General features: G+C 39.8%; 1 pseudogene; it reads left to right on the plus strand.

The window, feature by feature from the left end:
- Positions 1-9,930: 9,930 nt before the first annotated feature.
- On the plus strand, positions 9,931-11,070 carry LOC149153324 (C4-beta,C20-epoxidase pseudogene; annotated as a pseudogene).
- Positions 11,071-27,984: the final 16,914 nt, after the last annotated feature.

The following is a 27,984-nucleotide window of genomic DNA, read 5'->3' on the forward strand; positions in this document are numbered from 1 at the left end:
AAGAATCTCATTAACTACATTAGGCCTAGATTATTCAACACGTTATAGTACTAGTTTAGCACCAGCTCGCCTTCAAAGTATAACACAGGACTGGGAAAAATGATTTTTTATAGCTGACATTTCTGTAAATTTAACCGTTTTCCAATGCTATCAAGTAATATATGCACCGATGCATTTTTTTATTTAGCACACCTCTTTTATTTTATATTAAAAAAATAAATATGCCACGGTGCACCATGTTTTATTTGGCACCAGTGCTTATATGTATAGTAAATCACCGATGCATTTGTATATTGTATATGCACTGTCAAAAAATAACTCACTAAAACATCCGCTTGCCAACCTCCGCTAGTGACCTCTGCTACAAACGGATTTTTGGGTTAATTTTATAGCAGCTTTCGCAAAAACCTCCACTAGAAGTTCTTTTCCTTGTAGTGTTCGAGTACATATCCACAAAATATAAAGTTGTTGATATCTTCGCTAAGCCTCTTGCCTGAAAGCCTTTTGAGTATTTAAGGCAAAAGTTGGAAGTGATATCCCACTCATCTCTTCACTAGATTTCTTCACAAGAAAAGAGGATAGTTGTCCAAATAGGGTAAGGACAATTGTATGTCATAAGGTTAGAGAGAAGAAAAGAGACTTAGGGCAAGGGGAACTTTAAGATCAGTAGGAGTAGTACAGGTTTAGGGTGAGCACAGTGCACTATGAAATGGAAAGTTTGCATGGTTCCTAATTTTTCTTTGTCTGTATTCCATTGGTATACTTGATTTAAGTAACAAATAGTATGTTCAACCACAATTACAATCAATAACCTGTAATATCCAAAGTTATAACTAGATCCCTTTAGGGGGGACAAAATCAAATGGGAAGTAGCTAAAACCCTTTTCCATTGATTTCAAAGGGGGGGAATTATCATAATTTTTTTCACCTCAAATCCTAGAGGAGACTAAGAAGATAGTGACACTTCAAAAGTGAAGGGGGAGAGTAAGAAAATAGTGGTAGTTCTACATCCTGATAGTGGGAGTGTTGCGAGGTGGTGGTATCGCCATCAATTACCAGTGAAGTTAGGAGGTGTTGCCATTAATGCCGAAGGGGGAGATTATTGAATATGTTGAGTATGTTGGCAGTTGTTATCATTGATGTCAAGTACAGTCATTAATGTTACATTTAGCGGGAGCTTTGCAAGTTTCATGCATGATCCTTATGTTGTTATTGATGTCTTAGTTGCTTCTATTAACAATGTGCTAAGTTGATGATGATAAGGTTTTTTCCTGAGTAGCCTATCCTTGAAGGAATTTTTTCTGCAAATAACTTGCTCAAAATCACATGAAAAGTGTTTGGTTGGTTAATCCTCTCTAAGATATTTCCAATGGTATATGCCGCCTAGCCTAACCCCAAGGGATGAGGAAAAATTAGAGGTTGAAGTGTTGAATCTTAGTCATTGTTTTAAAGCCTTAAGGTTCTGCAAAGGCCCCAACTCCTTAGATTGGCACCAATTGGAAGTGGAAGGAAAGAAGCTTAGGATGATTAAAGTACCGTTGGTCGATAAGTGATGTTCCAATAGGTGTTGGTCACATAGCACAGTCACCAACGGGTCGATAGCTAGCACCTAGGCATCTATCAAACTGCCCAACCAGAGGTGTAATTGCAAATGATGAACACAATTGATAAAGTGGCGGGTGGTGGCCGAAAGAATAAGCCCAAGGTCCTAGCACCTAGACACAGGGAACCTGGCATAAGCACCTAAGAACTTATATGTTTGCTAGTGGAACTTAAGTTCCCTTTACACACAACGAATATGATAGCGATGTAGCATGCGGCAAGCCTCGACATGCTCTTCGAGGAGATAGATGGTACGATAAAGACATGACATAATGAGTAGATGAGGTGGACCCTATATGACATGGTAGAGATAGGTGGTAGGATGATGACATGGCACCTTGAGGTAAGGACATATGGGAGATGGATTTAGATTTTTTGGGTGGCCAAGTGGCCCTTTTCTAAGTGACACATGGCCATGATGTGGCATTGATGTGGTGTGACATGTGGTAGGTTGTGATGTGGTAGTGATGTAGACATGGTATGGCTAATATTACATAAGCCATTAGGTAGCAGTAAGAAGTGGGCCCAATTAACCTCTGTGGCACCACATTTTTCAAGTTCGTACGATGATAGACTTTGGACCCCCCACCACCTCGATAAAAATTTGAAAGGTATGGGGGCCTCAAAGTGTTATCTGTGCCATTGGATCTAATCAACTCATGTGATCACTTGGCAAGTGTTACAAAGATGGGGGTCAATTTATTTGTGCATATGATAAATTTCAGACACCCCGCCCCCCCCCCCCCCCACCCCCACCACATTAAAGCTCACATGGGTGGCAGATCCATGAAGTGGCGTTTCAACCATTGATTACAATCGAGTCTATTGTCGCTCCTTGGAAGATGTTGGTGGTTTAGGTATTGAGTGGTCTGCAACACTCTAGGAATAAGGGCCCTTGGGACTTACATCCCCAACTTGGGCCCAAATACATATGCTTCACAGAACATAAATACAAGGCGATGGGACCAAAAATTTGTCGTTTAGGCACCAAATTTTGTGATAGGATTAAAGGATATTTTAGACGCAAAATTTGGTAAAAGTGGTTGGAACAAATTAAACTATAAAGAAGGTGACATAAGAGCCAAGTGTTCCCATGAAAAATGATAAGTTGATACTGTTGTTGATGTATATAAGCGCAAGAGAATGAAGAGATGTGAGGGAGTTGAGAAACATAAAGAATAAGAGTAGATATGAAACTAAGTTGAAGTTTAATATGCTAGTTAAAGGCTAAGTTTTCATACAAGTCGATATCTAAAGTGGTTGTAAGTTTAAAGAATTGTAGATATGAAGCATTACAAGTTGAATTACAGAAAAGAAACTACAATCAAGAGTAGATATGAGAGGGAGAAGAAAAGATGGTGAAGAAATCTTATTGAATTAAAGAGGAAAGTGCCAATGTCTACAAAATATATAGTACACAACAATAATTAGACAATTTCATTAAACAATTCAATAAAACAAGTTAAAGAACATGCTAGAATAATTTTTATTCTAATTAATTAAGACAATGAAATGAAACTAGATTAATTTAAAGAAAATAATAATATTACATCTATCATTTGCAGGTTCATCTGTTGTGAAGAGGATGTTGGGACATTGTCTCTAATTAATACCTGCATACAAAAATGACAATAAGATAAATGTGTGGTCATCCTCATTGGCTAGAAGCGCTAGTTCTGGGGTGGAAATCCTGGCCAAATACTCTGATAGGCCCCTTTTGGGAATCATCTGGCCCCACATGCACATTTGCACCTCAATCATCAGCGTAAGAGGGTGATGGTAAAATTTATGCCTCGAATTTGGAAACCTCTCAAAAAATAAAAATAAAAAATATCTGAAGTCAAAGGGAAGCTCGTCCTCCCATGTATCATTTTCATGAAATATATCTAAGGCCCTAAAAAACTGCCTCAAAAAAATGGCAAAACATCTAATACATCGTGGCGCTTGAAACCAAGAATCAACATAATACAAAAGAGGGAAACTAATGTGCTACCCATCACTAGTACAGTTTGCAATGGTGGTCACTAATGCTGAGAGGCCCCTAACCTCCTGTGCAACAAAAGACGTAATCTATAGCTTTCCACCACACACCTGAAAATCTACTGGATAGACTACCTGAGCCCCAACATATCTTTGAGAGTAGACAAGATGACTCTATATTGCAACCCCATGGGGGACATTAGGGAACTGGGGAAAATCCTCTCCTCTCTTGGATAGGTCAGTGATAAAATATATGTCCTCCTTAGAGGGCCTATACCATGCCTCAGGACCGACACAGAAAGCCTACTCTTAGACACTCAACCGATGGATCAGATTTGCTAACAAGATAAAGGGCACCTTTAGGGATGTAGCCTCCTCATAAGACTTAAGGAGGCCTACATTCCTCAAGAGAACTTATGTCACTATGATAATACGGTGAGGGTATAAATCCCTCTCCCTTTGTCAAGCCTCCCATGGTCAGAACACATTGTATTGGTACACCATTTGCTCTTGGTCATGTTGATGCTCCCTCTGTTGAAGTATTTGCTACATAAAATAAATCATACATCATACATAAAACATAATTTCATTTTATTAAATGAAAAATGTATTTATAAATATGGAAACATAATTTTCAATTAAAAAATTAAAAATCCCTGGTGCGCCGGAAAAACAATAATGCACTGGCTTCAGTACACTATCAAGCACAATCACACCATAGATAGTACATAGTATGACACACCACTTTTGGTTCACATATATACAATTTCAATACGGTGCATCTCAAACTTATGCACTAGTGCACACGTATAACCTTTTCGCACTAGTATGAAATGTTCAAGTCATCGAATGCACTGAGCTGTATTTTTTAATATTATGTGTGCAATGTGTTTGGTAAATATAAGCACAATAGGCATAACCTAAAAGTGTATGCACCAATGTACAATTTATAGCTTTTCCCAGTGTGTTTTCAGTTACGAAACACACCACAAAGATAATGGTGTTTTAGGTTCATGCACTGAATTGTGGTGCACCCTGTAAATTTATAAGGTACACCATAACAAGTGTGAAATGAAGTTGTCAAACACACTGCATAAGTTTTTTTTTTTTTTCAAAAACAATGGATTTTTTGACCTATTTCGCAATTCTAATCTGCTAAAAAAATTAAATTACAGAGAAACATAGTCATTATCTGGACATTTGGTCATTGGGAGGGCATTGTTGACACATAAATGAGAAAAACAAATTTCACCATCGTTTGAAAAAATTAGAAAGCCATGCATTGAGCACAATACAAAAGGATGGTGAGCAAGAGAAGCACCAATGTTAGGGCGCTTGAAAGAGGCAAGAGTGGCACCGGTGCTTCAAAGCTCTACAACACTGTAGATGGTAAAAATGAAATTTATGGCTGACAATTTTTTTATATATATTTAACCCTCCTTCGGTGCATTATTATAATCGCACCAGTGAATCAAATATCTAAGAGCACCATTTTTTTTTAGATTAAAAACCCTCTAGCAGTGCTCTTGTTAAGACGCATCGGGGAGTTCAAATACATGTAATGCACCGGTGCTTTTTTTGACTATAGCATTGCATTTAAAAACAAATTAAAACTGCCTAGAGGTGCTCTTTTAATGATGCACTAAGGTGTTTTAATACATGAACAATGCCGGTGCTTCGTAATAATATAACACCAATTTTTTTTTTTTAATTTAAAACCCTATAGTGGTGCTCTTGTTAAGAAGCACCAAGGCATTTTAAATAATTGACAACATTGGTGCTCTATGGGAATATAGCACCACATTTTAAAAATCCCCTAGCAGTGCTCTTTCTAAGATAGATGAGGGTGTTTTAATACATGAAAAACACTAGTGCTTCATTGGAATATAGCACCACATTTTTTTGAAAATTAAAAACTATAGTGGTGCTCCTTCTAAGTATGCACCGGGACGTTTTACTACAATAAGGGCACCAGTGCCATGGGTGGATATAACACCAACAATTTTTAAAATTTAACCTTTATCTGGTGCTATTGATTATTCAAGCACCAATGCATGGTATACTATGCATGCATCGGGGCATTGTAGTACTGGTTTAGCATCAATTTGTCGTCAAAGTATAACATGTGACTAGGAAAAATGAATTTTATGATCGACATTTTTGTAAATTTAACCCTTTTCGAGTGCTATTGAGTAGTATACACACTGGTGCTCTTTGTATTTTAGCACATCCTTTTTTATATAAAAAAAATAAATTTACGAGGGTTCACCATGTTCTATTTGGCACCACTGCTTATATGTATAGTAAATCACTAATGCGTTTGTATATTATAGACGCACTATAAAAAAATCATCCGCTAAATCATCCACCTACCCACCTTTGCTAGTGACCTCCACTATAAACAAATTTTTGAGTTACTTTTATAGGGACTTTTGCAAAAACCTTTGCTAGAAGGTTTTTTCCTTGTAGTGTTGGAGTACATATCCACAAAAGAGCAAGTTATTTATATCTTCACTAAGCTTCTTGCTTGAAATTATTTTGATTATTTAAGGAAAAATTTGGGTGTGATATCCCACTCATCTCTTTACTAGTTTTCTTCACAAAGAGGGTAGTTTTCCAAATATGGTAAGGAAAATTGTATGTCATAAGGTTAGATAGAAGAAAAGAGACTCATTTTAGGGGGAACATTAAGATTAGTAGTAGTAGAACAAGTTTAGGGTGAGCACAATGCACTATGAAATGGAAAGTTTGCATGGTTCCTAAGTTTTTATCTATCCCTCTTCCATTGGTATACTTGATTTAAGAAACAAATAGTATGTTCAACCGCAATTACAATCAACAACCTATAATATCTAGAGTTATAACTAAATTCCTTTATGGGGAGAGTAATAAAATGGGGAGTAACTAAAACCCTTTTCCATTGATGTCAAAGGGGGAGAATGATAAAAAGAAAATCACCTCAAAGCCTAGAGGATACTAAGAAGATAGCAACACTTCAAAAGAAAAGGGGGAGAGTGAGCAGATAGTGGTAGCTCTACATTTTGATAGTGGAAGTGTTGCAAGGTGGTGGTATTTCCATCAATGACTAGCAATGTTAGGAGGTGTTTCCATCAATGCCAAAGGGGGGTATTATTGAACATGTTGAGTATGTTGGTAGTTGTTATCATTGATGTCAAGTATAGTCATTAATGTCACATTTAGGGGGAGCTTGTCGAGTTTCATGCATGATCTTTATGTTGTTGTTGATGTATTAGTTGTTTCCATTAACAATGTCCTAAGATGATAATGACAAGGTTTTTTCTTGAGTAGCCTATCTTTGAAGGAATTTTATCTGCAGATAAATTAATCAAAAGCACATGAAAAGTGCTTGGTTGGATAATTCTCTCTATGAGATTTCTAATGGTATATGGCACTTAGCCTAGCTCCCAAGGGATGAGGAAAATCAGAGGTTAAAGTGTTGAAGCTTAGTGATGGTTATAAAGGTTCAAGGTTCCATGAAGGCCCCACCTCCTCAGATTGGAACTGATTGGCAGTGGAAGGAAAGAAGATTAGGAGGAATAAAGCATCATTAGTCGATGAGTGATGATCCAATAGGTGTTGGTCCAGACTTAGTCACCAAATGGGTGATAACTAGCTCCCAGGTGTCTATCACACTACCCAACTAGAGGTGCCATTGCAAACGACGGACACAATCGACAAAGTGGCGGACGATGGTCAATAGAATAAGACCAAGTTCCTAGTGCCTAGACAGAGGGAACCTAACATAAGCACCTAGGAATTTATTTGACCGCTAGTGGAACTTAAGTTCCCTTTACACACAACAAATATGACAGCGGGGCAGTAGGTGACAATCCTCGACACTATCTTCAAGGAGACAAATGGTAGGCTAATGGCACGAAATAATGTGTAGATGAGTTGGACCCTAGATGACATGGTAGATATAGGTGGTAGGATGATGACATGGCACCTTGAGGTAAGGACACATGGGAGATGGATTTAGATTTTTTGGGTGGCCAAGTGGCCCTTTTCTGAGTGACACATGGAAGTGATGTGGCATTGATGTGGTATGACATGTAATAGGTTGTGATGTGGTAGTGATGTGGATGCGGTATGACTAATCATCCATAAGTCATTGAGTAGCAGTAGGAAGTAGGCCCAATTAACCTTTGTGGCACCACATTGTTAAAGTGTGTATGATGATAGACTTTGGACCCCCCACCACCTTGATAAAAATTGGAAAGGTAAGGGGGCCTTGAAGTGTTGTTTATTCCATTGGATATGATCAACTCACGTGATCACTTAGTGAGCATTACAAAGATGGGGGTGAATTAGTTTGTGTATATGATAAATTTCAGATGCCCCCCCCCCCCCCCCCCCGCATTAAAGCTCGAATGGGTGGCGGGGGCCTGAAGTGATGTTTCAACCATTGATTACAATCAAGTTTATTGGTGTTGTTTGGAAAATGTTGGTGGTTTAGCTATTGTGTGGACTGCGATGTTGTAGGGATAAATTCCCTCGGTACTTAAGTCCTCGTCTTGGTCCCACAGTCATATGCTTCAGGGAACATAAAGACAAGGGGCTACGACCAGAAACTTGGTGTTTGAGCGCCAAATTCTATGATAGGATTAAAGCCTGTTTTAGATGCCAAATTTGATAAAAGTGGTTGGAACAAATTAGACTAGGTTTTGGCATCGTTTATAAAAGTAAAGAGGGTGACATAAAAACCAATTGTTACCATGAAAAATCATAAGATGATATTGTTGTTGATGTATAGAAGCGCAAGAGAATGAAGAGATGTGAGGGAGCCAAGCAACATAAAGAATAGGAGTGGACATGAAACTAAGTTGAAGTTTAATTTGCTAGTTAAAGGCTATGTGTGCATACAAGCCGATATCTAAAGTGGTTGTAAGTTTAAAGAATTTCAGCTATGAAACATTACAAGTTGAATTATAGAAAATAAACTACAATCAAGAGTAGATATGGGAGGGAGAAGCAAAGATGGTGAGGAACCCTTATTGAATCAGAGAGGAGAGTGCAACAGATATAAGAATTAAATAGTTGGTTCAACAATATTTTAATTAAAAGGACCTCAAGATCTAAGTGCAAAAATTGGTGAAAGAGGGATCATATAGGCTGAGTAAGTAGGTGCTTACAGATCGGGGGGTTCGAACCTGTTGTAGGTTGGTGCCTATATAGTTTGATGTAATTTGGAGTTGGTGTTTACATTTACATCATAATAAAAGAGAATTTGTGGTTTTCTCCTATATGAGTTTCCATGTAAACTTTTAATGTTCAAGCTTTATGTGATTGGTATGATGTTGTCTTCATGAATGTATTCAATTGGCTAATTAATTGACAACCCCCCTCTTAGTATTTTCTTGGTTTCCAATAGTCCGAACAAAGTCTTTCAAACATGACAAGGTTGATTATCTAAAATTGTCATGCATGTTTGTCAATACAGATTTTCCTGATAATAAGCGGGAAATTGGACTAAGGAATTGGACAAACTCCTTGATTTTAGGAACAAAATTTTGGAAGTGGTTCCAAAGTTGGGCCCTTCATTGGGTAAGGATTAAGAGTTGAGGAAAGGTGGTGGAAGTTGACTTGAGGGTAAGTTAGCAAGTGTGGTCAAGGCTTGTTGGTCCCATCATTTTGAATTCTGGAATGACGAGCCATGGTTGTAGGATTAATGACTAGGAAAATACCTATGTTATTCCACATGGAGTAGAGACTTTTTTTGTTGTAAGAAAATGTATTTACATTATATTAATAGGCAAAAATATACATAGTTTACATCAATGAGAGAAATCTCCTCCTATGTGAGGAAACCCTAAGTGTAAGACTATTAAATGCAAAGGGTTAGTCATGATGGGAGGTTGATTATTAGTTAGTTGTAAGTAATTGGTTAGTTGTGAGTAATTATTACATTATTGTGTAATGGCTGATAATTAATATCAGTATTAGTATGGGATGGAAACTACCGTAAGGGTTTTCTTTAGTTAGTACTGCTAGCTATATCCTTGCGATTATCCCCTTGATTTCCTAATGGATCATCTAATAGATTGACCTAGTCGAATTTTTATCACCCTATCTCTGATTAGTGTGATTCCTCCTTAGTAGGGAATCTATGATATTGTGATCCATCTTTATTGGGGATTCATGGAGATTCATTGGCATAACAAACGTGATCCTTCAAAAAAGTACGGGAAAATGATCCACGTGGGTGTCACTCCATCATTTAAAAATAGTTAATAACCTGTATATATATAGTAGGAAGCTAATGCCGTTCTGCTAGAAGTGTGCGGCATCCTTTGTTCCAGGTCGAAAAGTTTCGATTGAGTGAAAGCCATGGAATCGCCTCGAGAAATCGTCGATCTCCCAGTCATTGATTTCGCTCTCCTCCCATGGAAATCTGGAAGAGATACCCATCAGTATAACCAGCGGGAGCTCGAGAAACTGAGAGAGGCATGCAAAGAATGGGGCTTCTTCCGTGCTATCAACCATGGAGTCAACCCAACTGTGATTCAAACAGTGGACTCCATGGCCCGAGACATGTTTATGCTGCCTAGTGATATAAAAGAGAGAGCCATTTCCCCCATTTTCAATACTGGTTATGTAGTACCCAAGACGAGTTCTGAGGGTAAAGAATCGATAACTGAGGCCATGATCTTTCCCAACGACAGTTCAATAGATGACATCTTTTCCAAGCTTTGGCCCCAAGGAAACCACAAATTCCGGTTTGTTTTCACCATCTTTATCTTCTAGTTTCTGTAATATTTGTCATTCAAGTGATAATTAAATGTGATGTGCTGTTCCAGCGAGAGGTTGCAGGAGTACAACTCGGAGATGAGGGAGGTGTCACTTGGGATACTGAAAGTGATTCTTTGCAGTCTGGGTGTGGATGTGACTGAGCAGTATTCATCACCTCTCTTTCACAAATCTCAAGGTTGGCTCCGCATGAATTTCTATCACAACAATAACGATCCTGATAATCAGCAGCAGTTATACTCGAAAGCTCATACAGACATCGGGTGCCTTACTATTCTGTACCAAGACAACGTGGGTGGGCTTCAGATCCGAACAAAGGAAGGAGAGTGGATTAATACGAAGCCCCTGCCTGGATCGTTTGTTGTTAACGTTGGCGACTGTTTACAGGTGAATCTTTCGACCTTTTTTTGTTTAAAACTAAATTTAGAAATTGTCACCGAAACAAGTGATGGCGATGGTTGGCAGATGTGGAGTAATGGCAGATACCGCAGCGCAGAACACCGTGTGGTGTATGGAGGATCGGAACGACTGTCACTGGCGTTCTTTCTGGATTTTACAGACAAAGCGGAGATTCGTGCTCCTGAAGAACTGATCGATGAGAAGCACCCTCGAAAGTACAGAGGAGTTACTTTTGAAGACCTGAAGGCGTATTTCATAAAAGCTGGCCCAACTCTGGGTGGACCTCCTGCTTATTTTTTATCAGTTACAGAAGGGACATAGTCAATTCACATTCATGAATGGTCTTAGTAGTAACGAAATGTATTATTCGAAGTTTTTTACATCTTCAGTTTCCCCGAAAATGATTGCAGGGTAGAACTTTAAAGTTGCGTCTAATCATTGTAGTGGTGAAGTTCCACTTGATAAATAAGTATTTAAATATGGTACATTGAACTAGCTTTATTTTTGAAGGTTGATTTAAATAATAAAATTTAAATCAAATTCTAGGCGTTATTTTCATGATCATCTTTCTTGGACAAAATTTGTATCTTATGGATTAATTTAGGTGGTAAGAGTATGGGAGGAGATAAGGAAAACAATGGATTTATTTCTGAATGCAAACAATTAAAAATATTATTTCATTCAATTTATTAAAAAATGATATAAATTTGAAAAGAAATGTTGAGAAGAAAAATATCAATATCTAAAGATTGCATGAAGCCTCAACTTGTTCTCTGCATAAATTTCAAATGAAAGTGATAACTGGATCTTGAAGAGAGAATTTGATCTAATTTACAACATAAATGTAAATTGAATTGAAATTTAGACATTAGAGATAAATCACAAACTAGAATAATTTCTTAATTTTAGTGAATTATGATTTAATATCAACATTTGCGTTCCTTTAAAATTAGAGGAACAAAATTGCATGCAAAGCAAAATATTTTCCATCCAATTTATTAAAGAAAATAAAATAAATTCACAACAAGAATTTATGATAAGAAAAGTAAAGCTATCATATTGATTTCAACGAATTGTTAAGTGCGATGCTAGTTTCTACAATGTTACAATTTAGACTAAGCAAGAATTACATTTTAGATTTAATTCACCCTAGCCAATGTTATTGTAGTATCTAAAATGATGCTTTGAAAACCTTTCCAGCTATTAAATAAAATGATTTTGTCCTTCATTCCAAAAAATTCAAGGTTGCAGGGGAAAGCTTTTCTTCCACTGACTCAACAATTCTTTATCTTCTTGGTAGTTTTTCTATGGTTTTTTGGGTTTCAAATTTTGAGGCCATTTTGTGGCCTTAAATGATACTTTTTGGCCATTCTGAGGGTCATGGGCTGACATCACATTCCTTGGTTGCATGTCGAAAGTTGTATTCCTCGAATAATTCTTTGCAATGGGCTATTATGTGCCCAAAATAGACATTGTATGCAAATGTGGTACCCCGTGGAAGTTGATGTACGAACTAACCACCTCAAGTCCCATAAACCTTTTGACACTTCATCTAGGTTAGATATTTGGACCTATAAGGTTCTTTCCATATGTTAAAAGGTCATTATTTTGGCTCTTGTAATCAATTTTTGAATGTGTGTATTCGCCATTATCTCTCTTTAGAGATAACTACCACTATTCTAGCCAATTTGTGTTCTATAATATTATGTTATTCCATTTATGAAAAGAAGTTGGTTTTTCACCATATTACCATGATTTCTATTATATTTCTTTGTGTCCATGTTTCATTCTCTTTCTTGCATTTCATCTCATTCCTTGTACAAACCAAACCAATGGTATCAGAGTAATCTACTCCTTGTTGTTTCTCGATGCATGTCCTCGACAAGATCAGGGTGCATAGAATTAGGTCTTGAGCTATTTTCACTTGGGAACAAACAATATTTCCAACTGAAACATCCACCCATGGTAGAATAAAAGAGAGATGACAATGCAAGAGATCCTATCAAGTTATTGCCCCAGGAAGCACTTGCATGGCAAAGGAATGAGATGATTGACAATTTTTCCTAGATCCTTCAATGAATTCCAACAATGATTGAGGCACCTTCAACCAACAACCACTTTGGATGTATGACACTATTCAAGGTACAAGCTAACTTGTATATCCTCTTATTTTAAGGTCAAATAGATGTAGATGTTTTGAATAGATATTTAAATCTATTAAAGGGCTATTACTTTATCCATTTTTTTTTTCTGAAAATGAAATAATCATCTTTGCATTCCTAAAAGCCCTTCCACATGTCAAATATTTGTGGGAAGGTTACTAGGAGAGATAAAATGAAGACAAGTCTGTGATATTCATGGGAGGACCTACTTGGAATATTTTGTTTATGCCCTTAAGGAGGAATTCTACTCTATAGAGAACTATGATTACCAATACATGAGATGAACAACCCTAGGAGAGAGACTAGTAGATGCCAGAGTATACAAAAGTTTTCTATACCATGTGCTCCAAGATTAGTATTAGAGACTCTAAGTGACACCTAGTTTTGAAGTACCTTAGTGGTCTAATAGGTACATAAAAATGGAGATTGAGTTCTTGGACATCTCCTAAGTTGGAGATACTTATCAATATGTTGTCAAAGTTGAGCAAAAAATGAAGTAGATGAATAAGAACGAGTTTGAGTCTACAAAACCATTGTAACAAAAGCCTAGGAAAGGGGACCGACACTTACAAAACAAGGGACAAAGTAAGGAGAACGAATATAAAGGAAACCATCCCAAGTCATAGACAAAGAACAGTAATGAGAATTCAAAAATGGACATTAGAAAGTGGTGTGAATTCCACCAAATCACTTGGCACAACACTGATGAATGTTGCTAGAAACAATCATTGTTGATAGAGCTTAAAGAAAATGAAATAGACTTTGGCTCTATTGCTGATTAAAAACATGATAAAATAAAGTGAGTCATTGACGTAGAACCCAATGCTACCATTAGGACAATAAGTATCCAATTATAATATCCAAAGGGGACTGAAGAGGGGAAGTGCCTCTTCCATTCATAGATGTGGGCGAAGGGGACCCCACTGCATTTTATCGTTAATAGAAAGAGCTAAAAGAACCTAATATCAACGAAGGTCATCAAGAGATTGAAGCTGTCGATAGTGCCACACCCACAACCATACACCATTGGTTGGTTGAGCCTTGAATGAGACATTTGTGTCAGCCAAAAATTCCACTTGTCCTATGGCTTCAAGTATTTAGAAGATGAGGTATTATGTGATGTTTTCCCACTCATATTTTGTGATGTTATTTTAGGAAAAACTTATGTTTGGAAATATTACAATATTTATAAGTTTGAATTCCACAGTATCATTTTTACTCTAGGAGGTCATATTTATAGGTTACCAGAGATAGTTCCAACTACTACAATTTCATTGATCTCAACGAAATAGTGCCAAAAGGTAATCTCTCATAATACAAAGTTTTTCCTTTTCAAGGTTTGGCTAGAAGATGAAAGGAAGATCACTACAACCAACACAACCTCAACATAGGGCCTCTTTACACAACAAAAGACTATGGACAAGATTGTAGAAACATGCAAGGATACCTTTTGTTATAGCTCCAAATCTCACTCTTATGGTTTGTGATGCTGCACTTATGGCCTAGGGCAACCCCTCCTTCCAGACCTGGTCCAAAAATTTAAAAAACAGTGTTTTATTCCCTGTACGCGACTTTGCCCTGTGTTAAACGCGTGTACACGCGGGTCTGTCATACCCAACCCGCGTGTATCTATTAAAACACTTAAAAAAATATAATTTCCTCTTTTTCGGGCGGTGATCGCGGGTTTACCTGCTGGATCACCTGTTAGTGCCCGTGGCCCAACTGTTCCCAACCAACTCCTAACTAAAAAACTACTTTGGAGAGGGTATAAAAAGACATCAAAGGGGAAGGCCAAGGGGAGAGAGAAAGGAGAGCAAGATTATTATGCTGAGATTTTTCCCTTAGACCAGGTCTGAAGTCCTTGGTGCATCCTGCACTTCCCCCATTTTGCATAGGAAACCCTTGTTTCCATGTGTATTGGTGATCATTCATCCTTGACATCATCATTGAGTAAGACTTGGAAGGAGCTCTTGTTGAAGGCTGGAGGCTGGAACGAATCCGGGAGGAAGCTTGCTTGGAGCCTGCTGAAGGTGTTCAGGTGATATCTTTCCGATATATGTACTTTATTTGCCTTTATATATAAAGAAACACGTCTTTGTTCCCGAATAATCTTTCTTTATGCTTATGAGATTCTTGAGTTGAGTTCTTATGAAAGTAGTTACTTAAAGATTATTTATAACTAACTTTATAGCATAAAGATGATTTATACATAAACTTCTATACATGTACTGTTGATTTCTTTGATTTGTTTGTCTTGCAGGTCAGAGAAAGAAGAAGGGAACTCCAAGAAGGGTTTGCACCCTAACGGTCTTCTCGGACGTAGGACCTTAGGTATGTACCCTAAAACATTAGAATTTGCTTAAAAGTTAAAAAGATGGCTGTGTGTGTGTGTTTCTTTGTATAAGCAATTTTCAGTCTGGTAGAGTCTCAGCCCAAAGGACTCTAGGGGTACTTTCCCTTCTACCAGAATTGGCGACTCCGCTGGGGACAACATTCTTGTTGTTCCTAGTTTGGGTAGTCCTCAAGCCAATCTAGGCTCAGTGCCTCTGTTTGTTGGTTCTGACTGTTTGATATTTTCTTGAACTCCAAGCTGTTCCAGTTTTTCAGTTTGTGTTTTTTATTTTTCTTGAAACACTTCATATACGCACTTTTTCTGGATTACAGAAGCGTATATACGCAAGTTGCACTAAGTAAACCCGCGTATACGCAGGTTTCCTTAGTTACAGTCGCGTGTACACGCATTCTGCAAATAATTGCAGGCGCGTATATCACATAATTTTCAAGATTTATAATTTTTCTTTTGGCTGAACGTCTGTCTGGTGGTTTGGGTCAGTGTAAAGCAGTCAATTCCCAGTGACAGTTCTCTGTTTAACAGGGGGCATCTTGTTTCGAACTCTCTCTAAGAGTGCTAGTCTTGTTTTTCGTTGATTGCAAGCGTCATTGATTTTTGACACACAAGGTTTCTGTTTAAGAATCTTGATTGCTCTGTTTCGGCAGAGTGGGAAGATTGTCTTAAAATCTTTGTGTCCATTTTGTTTTCATGACATTTGTGTTTGCTTAACGAAATCATTTTTATGACCATTTGCTCCTTCGTTTCGGGAAAGTTGTTTGTTACCATTTCCTTGAAACTTGTCTTTTGATTTCTTGGACTTTCATTGCTGCTTTTGATTGTCAAAAGCGACTTCGAACACATTTTATTTTTGTTGAGTTCTCATCATTTCATTGGTGTTAATTCACAAAAGTGTTTGGTTGTTTGTTTATCAATCATTGGTGTCAGTATTTTTGAGAGTTTTTCCTTTGAAAAAGACTTTTTGGTTTGATTGAAAGAAAATCTTTTGAAAGTTTTTGAGTTTCGCTTTCTTAAACTTGCTTCTCATCTGATTTCCTTTTTTGCGAAGTGAAAGTGCTTTGTTTTTTATCTTAAAACTTGTTTTTATTGTTTGGACGAAATGATTAGTAACAAATCATCTTCTATCTAAGCATTTCAGTGGCAAGACAAAATTTGGTAAAGCAGCAACTTTCCTTCTTTGTTTTTAGAGTAGTCTTTGAATTGTGCATCCACATTTAGTTCTTGCATTAGGGAAAGATTTGCATCTCTTTTTAGGCATATTTAGTTTTGTTAGTTTTTGTGAGTGTGGAGTCTGAAAAGAAAAAGGAAAAATTTTTTGTTTATATTACAAGTGCCTTCTGAACCTCATAGAAATTGCTATTCATCGAAAACAAAAGTGCATGTGCATGTAGCTAGGTTTTATTAATTTCTTTTGCGTCCATAAAACACCACAAGTTTCACCTCCATTACCTTTGACTTAAAGAACAGCCTAATAAAATCAAGCGCTTAATTAAAATCCACTAGAACTTTTTGTTTTAGTTATTACACCAACAAGTTTAGGATTTTAGGGCCTTGGATTAGGCGAGTGGAGAGTTAACTCTCCAAGGCCACACAAAACGTCAAACATAAGAGTCTGATTAAAGAGAGTAAATCCAATAGCGTTAGGGAGACCAGGAAGACTCCGGATCTGGGAGTTAAGCACGAGGGTCTGTGAAGACAGGGAAGAGAGATACCCCCTCTCCTACTTGTCCGAACTTACCTCACGACTGTTCCGCCTGGCTTCTGCGACGAGTTGGTACCCATAGTTGCCTTTCCTAGGGATCTGCATAGGTGGCTGCGGAGGGGAATCCCGTGGCACCTGAGGTCGACGTTGTATCACTCTCGACAGTACTTCCGGAGGGCACCCTTGCGAAGCTTGGGGGCTTGCACCGGCGCAGACTGTTGTTAGGAGGTCAGCGTAACTTCCTCTGATACCTTCGCTGATAGGACTGGGCCCTCATCATCCCAGACTATCCTCGGAAGGCCCTTTGATTCACTTTCTCGTATTTTGGTGTCCGGTCTCAATCACCCGGAGCGGAAATACTTGAAAGTTGTTTGACTGGCTGTATCTTTAGGAACTTTTTAGTGTGTGCTCTGTGCTCCTAGTTGGCCTAGCTTTTAATTTTTTGAGTCTTTAGATAAGATCATAACAAAAAATTCAAAGTGGCTGACCGGTCTCCTAGACGGTCTCGAAGACTTCGTGGTCTCTCGCCACCTAGTTTAGAGCCTTCTCCTAGAAGGCGCAGAGGGAATACTACCGGTGGGGTCTGTCCCACGCCGGCTGACGCATCGGGGATTGATCCTCCTCTCGGGGATATTAGCGGCCAAGCAAGGCCTGGTACTTTTGAACAAGAGAGGGACGCTCCAGTCTTTTCTCAAGTTCGCTTTCAAGCGGAGGATAACGTAGAGGTAGAAGAACTTTCAGAATCATTAGTGATTCCAAATTCTCCACTACCATCTAGTTACCCAGACGTATTGCAATACGTTGGGCCTCCATTATATAGACCAGCGAGTCCAGGTTACGCTACGCGCTTACCATTTATGATCACTACTGGAAGCATGGCTTCCACAAGTGCTGCGACTATGCAAACCCCAACATCGGTGCAAGGGGGAGGAACCATTTCCATCCCCTCCGCTTCCTTGTTCGGATCGTTTGCTAGCACATCTTTGGTTGGGTCTACCTCCATTCCGTCCACGAGTGGAAATGCCCAAACCAATGCTTTTAGTACTGGTTCCTTCCTTTTTGGCACCCAATCACAGGGTATTCCGTCAGTTCCGTTCAATGCCGCTACGTCCATGATGGGCGGATCGGCTTCATTTCAGGGTTTTCCTTTTGGAAGTGGTCATATTCCACATTCCAACCCAACGGTAGGATCCATGCCTTTTTCTTCAATAGGACAAAGCAGCAATCCTTTCCAAGGTTGGAATAACCCTGGGGCTAGTAACGCAGGAACTGCGAATCCATTCATCGGTCAACAAGGAAGTAGGCCGTATTCCACAGTTAGCATGTTTCAAAGTATTCCTCCCCTCGCTTCGGCTTGGAACCCATATCAGGGGTTATCGACTCCTTACAATTCTATAGGAGGAAACTTTGCAAGCTATGGAGCTTATACGGCAGGAGTTGGTCAAACTCCGAATTTTGCTGGACCACAAGGCTTGCCCTTTGGTTCAGCTGGTTCTACTGGTCACTTGGGGCAGCCTGGTGCCTCTCAAATCCCAGGACAATCTTTTCAGAACTTGGGGAGTTCTGCCCAGTCTGGGTGGAATCCCCTAGGTCCTCCTAGGCTTCCATTTCTGGCAACGTTAAACTTGCCAGATCTCACTAAGCTAACGAATGACCCTATCAGATACAATCCAGCCTGGCCTCCGGTCCCAACCAAACTCCCTTCGGACATCCCAAAATTCGAAGGGAAGAGTGGTGAAGATCCGGGCGATCATGTAACCACATTCCATTTGTGGTGCTCATCTAACTCCCTCATCGAAGATTCGGTTAGGTTGAGACTTTTTCAGCGCACCTTGACTGGTAATGCGGCTAAATGGTACATAGAGTTGCGAGGGGGCAGCTTTACATCGTTCGCAGACTTAGCTAATATCTTCTTGAATCACTTTCAGTTGCCTGTCCGCTATGATGCCGGAACTGAACTTCTGGCTACCTTTCGTCAGGATAAGGCAACCCACATTTCTGATCACATACAGGAATGGAGACGGAGAAAAAGGCTCATTAAAGCCGAAATCCCTCCGGAGTACCGTCTAGAGTGGTTTTTGAAGTCTTTGCAACCTGAGATCTCCAAGGATGTCTCCATGTCTGGGGTCTATTCTGAGGAGCAAGCCATTTTCAGGGCCCAGCAGTTAGAACTGATCTATTCTCAGTCTGGGATCCTCCAAAAGTACTTGCCAGATGCTCCTGGATCTAAGGTTGATTTAGCTAAGCCAAAGCCAGGTCCGCATGCGGATGGTATCGTGGGGTCTGTAGACTCAACTACAGTGAACTTGCTAAATCAATTGCAGCAGTTGTCATTACAAACTGCTCCTAACAACCAAGTCACAATGTCTAGTCCTCCTGCTTCCCAAAATTCTTCCATTAACGCCGTCCAATCCAATAACCCCAAAGGAAATCAAAATTCCGATGGGAAAAAGAAAGGACGTGGTAAAAAGAAGAACTCGGATGGGAAGCCCGATGCAAATAAATCCGGCAACAACGCTGGTGGTGGTAAGGGTGAGTCGAGAAAGAAAGTCAAGTTTCCTTGCAAGTTATGCAGTGGAGACCATCTAACTCATCTTTGCCCTAAAATCGAAGACGCTCAGCGCTTGTTAGCACAGCAAGGGACTTCTAGTTCGCAAGCTGTGTTGACTAACCCGTTTCCCCAAGGGCAGCAACTTCTTGCTGGCGCGAATTCGAATCCTGGGACCTCCTCTGGGGGCAACCAGGAAGGGGAAAAAGCATCAAATGTTTTTATGATGGGTTCAAACGTTAACGTGACTACTCGGTCACGTGATTATGGTGAAGCCGAAACATCTAAGGATAAAACGGTTCCCGGAAGTAATGACCTTCATATTGAGCGACCTCCTGTTGAGACTGTACCTAGGATACCGAAAGGTTCCGCCAAACGCGCGACAATTAACCCCAATGCTAGAGCTGCTCAAAATTACTCCATTGTGGAGGATTTGGCTCAAAGCCCATGTGCTATGTCCGCTTTGGAAGTTCTCCAGTCGTGTCCGTCTCAGAGAAGTGCTTTACTTTCCGCCATTGGAGCAGTCGATTCAGCTAACTCTCTAGTGCTCTCTTTTGACATGTCAAATGTCAAAAAGAGACTCCCTCATCATATGGCTTTTCAAGTAAAGTCAACATACCGGAAAATCAATATTTTTCGCACAGTTATAGATGAAGGAGCTTCCACATGCGTCATGTCCATGTCTTGTTGGAAGGCTATCGGTTCACCTTCGGCTGTTCCTTCACCAACCGTCTTAACTGCATTTGATGGCCATTCTCACAAGCCGCATGGGATTATCCCGGCCTTTCCTATATGTGTTGGAGGGAAGGTCGTTAATATCGAAGTTGAAGTCGTAGATGCTAACCTAGACTATAATCTCCTATTAGGAAGGAACTGGGTGTACGAGATGGAAGCCGTTGTTTCGACTTTGTTTCGTGTCATTTGCTTTCCTCATGAGCGGAAAATCATTAAGGTTGATCAATTGGACTATGCTCCAATCGATCCTCAAGCAACCTCCGACTCTACTGTTCCTTTGGTGGATAACCCTCGCCCGCCGACTGAGAATTTAGGAGTAGGGATGTATTCCTCATTGATGGGTACGTTTGATGGGTACGTTTGATCTGTTATAGCTCCAAATCTCACTCTTATGGTTTGTGATGCTGCACTTATGGCCTAGGGCAACCCCTCCTTCCAGACCTGGTCCAAAAATTTAAAAAACAGTGTTTTATTCCCTGTACGCGACTTTGCCCTGTGTTAAACGCGTGTACACGCGGGTCTGTCATACCCAACCCGCGTGTGTTTAACTTTTAAGCAAATTCTAATGTTTTAGGGTACATACCTAAGGTCCTACGTCCGAGAAGACCGTTAGGGTGCAAACCCTTCTTGGAGTTCCCTTCTTCTTTCTCTGACCTGCAAGACAAACAAATCAAAGAAATCAACAGTACATGTATAGAAGTTTATGTATAAATCATCTTTATGCTATAAAGTTAGTTATAAATAATCTTTAAGTAACTACTTTCATAAGAACTCAACTCAAGAATCTCATAAGCATAAAGAAAGATTATTCGGGAACAAAGACGTGTTTCTTTATATATAAAGGCAAATAAAGTACATATATCGGAAAGATATCACCTGAACACCTTCAGCAGGCTCCAAGCAAGCTTCCTCCCGGATTCGTTCCAGCCTCCAGCCTTCAACAAGAGCTCCTTCCAAGTCTTACTCAATGATGATGTCAAGGATGAATGATCACCAATACACATGGAAACAAGGGTTTCCTATGCAAAATGGGGGAAGTGCAGGATGCACCAAGGACTTCAGACCTGGTCTAAGGGAAAAATCTCAGCATAATAATCTTGCTCTCCTTTCTCTCTCCCCTTGGCCTTCCCCTTTGATGTCTTTTTATACCCTCTCCAAAGTAGTTTTTTAGTTAGGAGTTGGTTGGGAACAGTTGGGCCACAGGCACTAACAGGTGATCCAGCAGGTAAACCCGCGATCACCGCCCGAAAAAGAGGAAATTATATTTTTTTAAGTGTTTTAATAGATACACGCGGGTTGGGTATGACAGACCCGCGTGTACACGCGTTTAACACAGGGCAAAGTCGCGTACAGGGAATAAAACACTGTTTTTTAAATTTTTGGACCAGGTCTGGAAGGAGGGGTTGCCCTAGGCCATAAGTGCAGCATCACAAACCATAAGAGTGATCATTCATCCATTAGTTTTTTATATAAAAATTTTTCGCTGCGCACACACGGTTTACCCTATACACAGTCGCGTGTAGGGCCGTCGTATACGCGATTTATATACATCCAACCCGCGTGTACGCCGCAGAGCAATTTTTTGCAAAAATCTAACGGTGAAACATTAATTAAACTTCCTAAAAACTATCACAATTGATTGCAAGACAAGTTTAGTGCTTACCTGGAAGTTTTCGGCAAGTTTGAACGGTTGAATAAGTCACGGGGAAAGTTTGCTCCTTTTGCTCCACAATTTGCTCTCCAAGTCAAACGGTGAAAATGGTAAGTCCAAAATTTCTTTTTATAAGTTTTGAAAATGCAAAATTTTTTCAAAATTTTATTTTGTTTGGTTTCATGTCACTTTTAACTTGGGAGCTTGGAATGTCGAGATTGAGTTGTTTTTCAGGACATTTTGGACATTTTTCGACGATTCGAGGCGGTTCCATGACTGCTGACCCGTCATGGCAGGTATCGTGTTCTCACTGGCATATAGGTTAGGGACACCATTTTTCCGTTGCATTATGCATACTAGCCTCCATTTGACCGATACATCTGCCGTAGGGTCGACCCCATCATGTTATGGTTCGCAAGCCATTTTCACTCGCCGATTCTTTAAATCATGACATGATGGTAGAGCCATCCTTTTACATGGGCATCCTAGTTAGCACCTCACTGACATTTGTTGCCCATGCTGCTTCGTTTTGAGTAGGCTCGGGAGTCCTCTGTAGTCCCGCCATGACTTATGCGTTGAAGACTCATTCTTCCTTGCTTCTTCGCTTCGTTCTGGCCTTATACCCTAGAGGCTCCTATGTGTGTTGAGTTGTACTTCTGCATTGCATGTTGACCATTTGCACCTTTTGGCCTATAACCGGCTTCACTTGGACTCGTGTTTAAGCCCACTTTTGACCATGACGTCTGCAAAAAATCAACCTTGCATACCCTTGACCTCTGCAGCTTGACATACCCAGATCCGTGGAAGGGACATACCTCTGAGTGTCACTGACCAGTTTTTCACCTCCCTGCATTGAGCATAGGAACGTTCCTTTCCCAGGAACTAGAGCATCTGTTTCACCGACACTCGTTCTTTCCACTGTACCATAGCATTCTTTTATTCTTTTTCCGGCTTATCAGAAAAAGACAAAAAAATTAAATATTCCAAAAAGAGCGGGAACAGGGACATTATTTCCATTTATTGTTGGCAGCTAGAGTCAGTCGTGTCGCCCTTGAACAAAGCACTCGAAACAAAGTCTCCTCCGCATGGGTGGGATCTAGTTTGACTTAGGTAAGCCATAACCTTGTTATCGAGTCAGTTCTCCCCGATTGGTTATCTCTTCCAATCATATGGAGGGTTCGTTCGTGCCTCCTGCATGACGAACTTATACAGATTCATTATATGCTGCCACATAGTCACATTGAGTCGTGCTTTTGTTCAAGGGAAGTTAGCCTGAGTCGGCCTTTCTGCGGTGTCTCTTGACTCATTTTTCAGTCGGCCATCCCTGGTTGTCAGTGTCATGTCTATCATCACATCAGTTATATTGGTCCTTCACTCGTGCCGGTTTGAGAAGGTCCCCATTGACTTCTTGCTGGCGGGTCTTGTCCTTATCGACGACGACACATTGCTCTGAGGGCAGACCTAGAGACCGCACCCTGGCCCTATTTTCATTATTGATAGGTCACCTTGTGCTCAGCATCGATCAGTATCATGGGTCTTTGACTGAGTGGTTTCCCTTGTGTTCGACATCAGCATACATTATCACACATTGGGATTCGTGCAGTACCTTGGTTTCCATTTGACCCTATTGGTGGATACCTCGCCTCTGTGTCAGCTTTCATTATTGGTTGGTTCAGAGGGTTTCTGCCGTGCGCTAGCCACATCTTGTGTACGCCGGAAACGTACTTTCGGTTGGGTTACTACATCTTTTTCGTCCGATTCCTTCCACATTATTGGCCTACGGGTTACACTCGCGCTAGATTGATGGAGGATGCCTTAATGCCTTCCTTCTAGCGGATCTTTCCCTATCGACTCCGACTCATTGCTCTGGGGCAAAGATCTAGAGTCCATTTGGCAGTACCTTGGGGTTTGCAGTCATTAGTGGCAGATTCCTCGCTATCGACAGTGGGAAACCATCATTGTCTCCTGATTGATAGATTCTTACAGGTGTTCGACTTCAGCTCATCTATTCACACTTGTTAGATTGTACTGGGTACCTTGACGCTCATTATCATTATCGGTGAGTAGTCTCGCGTTTGTTAACGGTATACATCAATGACCGGTAATCAAACGATTTCTCACATGGTCGACTTCAGATCATTTATTCCCATGGTGTAGAAATGTACCACGGCGGTCGGTGAAGACCTCAGGTTGTATCAGCATTCATTGGTTCACTTGACAGTTGCTCCTGTTGCTGCTAGTTGATACCATTCCACCTTATATGTTGCAGTCAGTCATGGCGACATTCTATATGCTGGCACCTGAGTTTGCAGTGTAGTACCATCCTATTCCATCATGTTCAGTTGGTACCTTATGGGATCAGTCTTTGATTTCAGTGATCCGTTGCATCTTTCAGCATCATTGACAGTTTTATATGTGATATTCAGACATGTACTTACTCATTATGATCAGATGATCCATTATGTATTTTTACAGTCATTTATACTTGTATACTTAGTGGATCCGCTTGTACTTGATATGCGGACATGCTTTACTTTTCCTGAGCATGGGTATGCCCGCCTCAGACGGTGTTTCTTTCTGATCTCCTTTCGGTGGCTTGGCAGGCTGAATTCTGGTGAAGTCCTCCTCGGTTTTTCGGCAGAGTTCCTTTCCTTGTACTTACTTAATGTATTTCGGCCATCATGTTCCCCTTCTGACCTCATACATTAGGGGGCATCTGTTATAGCTCCAAATCTCACTCTTATGGTTTGTGATGCTGCACTTATGGCCTAGGGCAACCCCTCCTTCCAGACCTGGTCCAAAAATTTAAAAAACAGTGTTTTATTCCCTGTACGCGACTTTGCCCTGTGTTAAACGCGTGTACACGCGGGTCTGTCATACCCAACCCGCGTGTATCTATTAAAACACTTAAAAAAATATAATTTCCTCTTTTTCGGGCGGTGATCGCGGGTTTACCTGCTGGATCACCTGTTAGTGCCCGTGGCCCAACTGTTCCCAACCAACTCCTAACTAAAAAACTACTTTGGAGAGGGTATAAAAAGACATCAAAGGGGAAGGCCAAGGGGAGAGAGAAAGGAGAGCAAGATTATTATGCTGAGATTTTTCCCTTAGACCAGGTCTGAAGTCCTTGGTGCATCCTGCACTTCCCCCATTTTGCATAGGAAACCCTTGTTTCCATGTGTATTGGTGATCATTCATCCTTGACATCATCATTGAGTAAGACTTGGAAGGAGCTCTTGTTGAAGGCTGGAGGCTGGAACGAATCCGGGAGGAAGCTTGCTTGGAGCCTGCTGAAGGTGTTCAGGTGATATCTTTCCGATATATGTACTTTATTTGCCTTTATATATAAAGAAACACGTCTTTGTTCCCGAATAATCTTTCTTTATGCTTATGAGATTCTTGAGTTGAGTTCTTATGAAAGTAGTTACTTAAAGATTATTTATAACTAACTTTATAGCATAAAGATGATTTATACATAAACTTCTATACATGTACTGTTGATTTCTTTGATTTGTTTGTCTTGCAGGTCAGAGAAAGAAGAAGGGAACTCCAAGAAGGGTTTGCACCCTAACGGTCTTCTCGGACGTAGGACCTTAGGTATGTACCCTAAAACATTAGAATTTGCTTAAAAGTTAAAAAGATGGCTGTGTGTGTGTGTTTCTTTGTATAAGCAATTTTCAGTCTGGTAGAGTCTCAGCCCAAAGGACTCTAGGGGTACTTTCCCTTCTACCACCTTTGCTCCACCTATGGGGGTGACTCGACACTTCTAAGTCAAACACTCAATTGACTTGATACCTAATTTAACTTAACCTAATGGGAATATATATATATGTGTGTGTGTGTGTGTGTGTGTGTGTTATCTCTTGGAGAATGACGAAATAAAATGTTAGATCCAAAAGGGCCACATTTGATTGAGCTTCCCACCTTTCGGGAGAGTCCAGTTATGTTGGTACAAAAGAAGGATAAGACATGGAGACCTTGTGTTGATCATATAGCCCTAAACAAAGTCATTTTCAAGAATAGATACTCGATCCCCTATGTTGTGCTTGTTTCTCGTAGGCAGTTCTTGGCTGCAAATCCCACGTCTAGGTAGTTTTTTGCATCGCAACCTGGTAACTGTCGGTAGTCGATTCTGACTTGTTCTCCCCTCGTCGATCTATGATTACGATATGTGATGGCCTTATCGCATCACAACCCTGAACATGTTGGGGCTGATTTGTAATGCTTTTCAGCCTTGTGACTGTGATTTGTGAAATACGGGGGGCCAATGACAGCCTGCCACTTAGTGCCTCCTCATCGCTGGAGACCTTGCCACCTCATCCCCATCCTGCCATGTAGATAATTCAAACTTGAACTTTGACTTTCTCTAACTTCTACATACAAACTCAGACTTGATTACCATTTGCACCATTGGATTAAGAATGATGAGCTCTTCAATCTGAAGCTAAGTGTAACAAGATTCTGACACTTGGATTTTTTAGCATAATTTTGAGCACCTGATCACTCCTCCCCACTGAAAGCCTTTTGGACCCCAAAATATTTTTATTTAGTTATTGAATATATGAGGGTACTATTCCCTTACCTTCCCCACTTCAATCCATTTGGCCTTTGATGGATGTGTTCCTTTGAGACCCACCCGAAGATAATCAATATTTCCCCTTTTTGTTGTCCTTGTCCTTCTGTCAAGTATAGTGTCCTACTGAATCACATCAAGGAATTCTGGAGAAAAGTATTCAGTAGATGGAATTTGAACATTCTCTCTTTGATCTTCAATCAAAGGAGGTTAATAAAATCTCAAATTTTCAACATTAACAATGGAATAGATTTGAATATATGAAGGAAAATCAAGATTGAAAGCATTATTACCAATCTTTTCCAGAATTTTAAATGGACCATAAGGAATTGGTTTCAGTTTTTTACCTTCACCTTGAAGCCTTTCCTTGCTAATTTATAGCCAAACATTATCACCTACTTGAAACTGATGATCGATATGATGCTTATCATGCCTTGCCTTATACTTGCCTTGACTCTTTTCCAGTGGTTCTTGAACTATTTGGTGAATCAACTAAATTTTCCCAATGAATTTCTTTGCTTTGTCTATGTCACTATGTCCATCTACAACTACATCTTTCTCAAACATGAAATCCAAAGGCGATTTAGGAAAATAACAAAGGCATGCCTCACAAGGAAAAGTTAGAGTAGAAGAGTGTTTTTCTTAGTTGTAAGAATGCTGAATATAATGCAACTATTCATCCCACAACTTAGGATGTTTACTACAATGTCCTCTTAGCAAATGAATAACTGTCCTGTTAACCACTTCAGTTTGACCATTTGTTTGCAAATGGAAGGTTGTACTTTTCTTCAATTTGATTTCCTTCAAGTTCCATAAACTTGACCAAAAATTCCTAACAAATCGAGAATCATGATCACTTACAATAGAAGTAGGCAATCCAAAATGAACCCATACATTTTGAAAGAAAGTTGAGATGTTTGTTCAGCTGTAATTTGTTTTTACAAGGCATTAATATGCATATATTGCTGAACCTATCCACAAATACATACAAATAATCACGACCTTTCCTTGATAAAGGAAGACCTCCTAAAAAATCCATAGAAACACTTTCCCATGGTCGTGAAGGCACTGGAAGTGATGTGTACAATCCTAGTTTCCTATTACTAGGCTTACTAACGGCACACAATGAACAACCTCTGATAAAACATGACACACTTTCAAGCATACAAGGCCAATAAAAATACCTATGAAGATTTGCCATGTTTTACTTACACCGAAATGTCCAGCAATAAGAGAAGTGTGTGCTTCCCTTGTGACATTTACTCTCTCTCCCTGTGCAAAACAAAGCTTTCCCAAATGATATAACAAATTATCTTGTACATGGTATTCTAATTCATCAACTTGGTGGCCTTGACTCAAGTTTAAATATACCTCTTGAAAGTCAACATCCTGTGCATATTGTTCAACATAACTTTCAGGCATAACATAATGATTCTTGAGTAAAATGGCTACATTAATAGCGAGTCTAGAAAGCATATCAACAACTATGTTATAAATTCCTTTCTTGTACCTGA

The sequence above is a fragment of the Pinus tabuliformis genome, chromosome 9 (genome assembly GCF_031772625.1).
Source record: "Pinus tabuliformis cultivar Carrire ecotype Pingquan chromosome 9, CPIR1, whole genome shotgun sequence".
NCBI lineage: Eukaryota > Viridiplantae > Streptophyta > Pinopsida > Pinales > Pinaceae > Pinus > Pinus tabuliformis.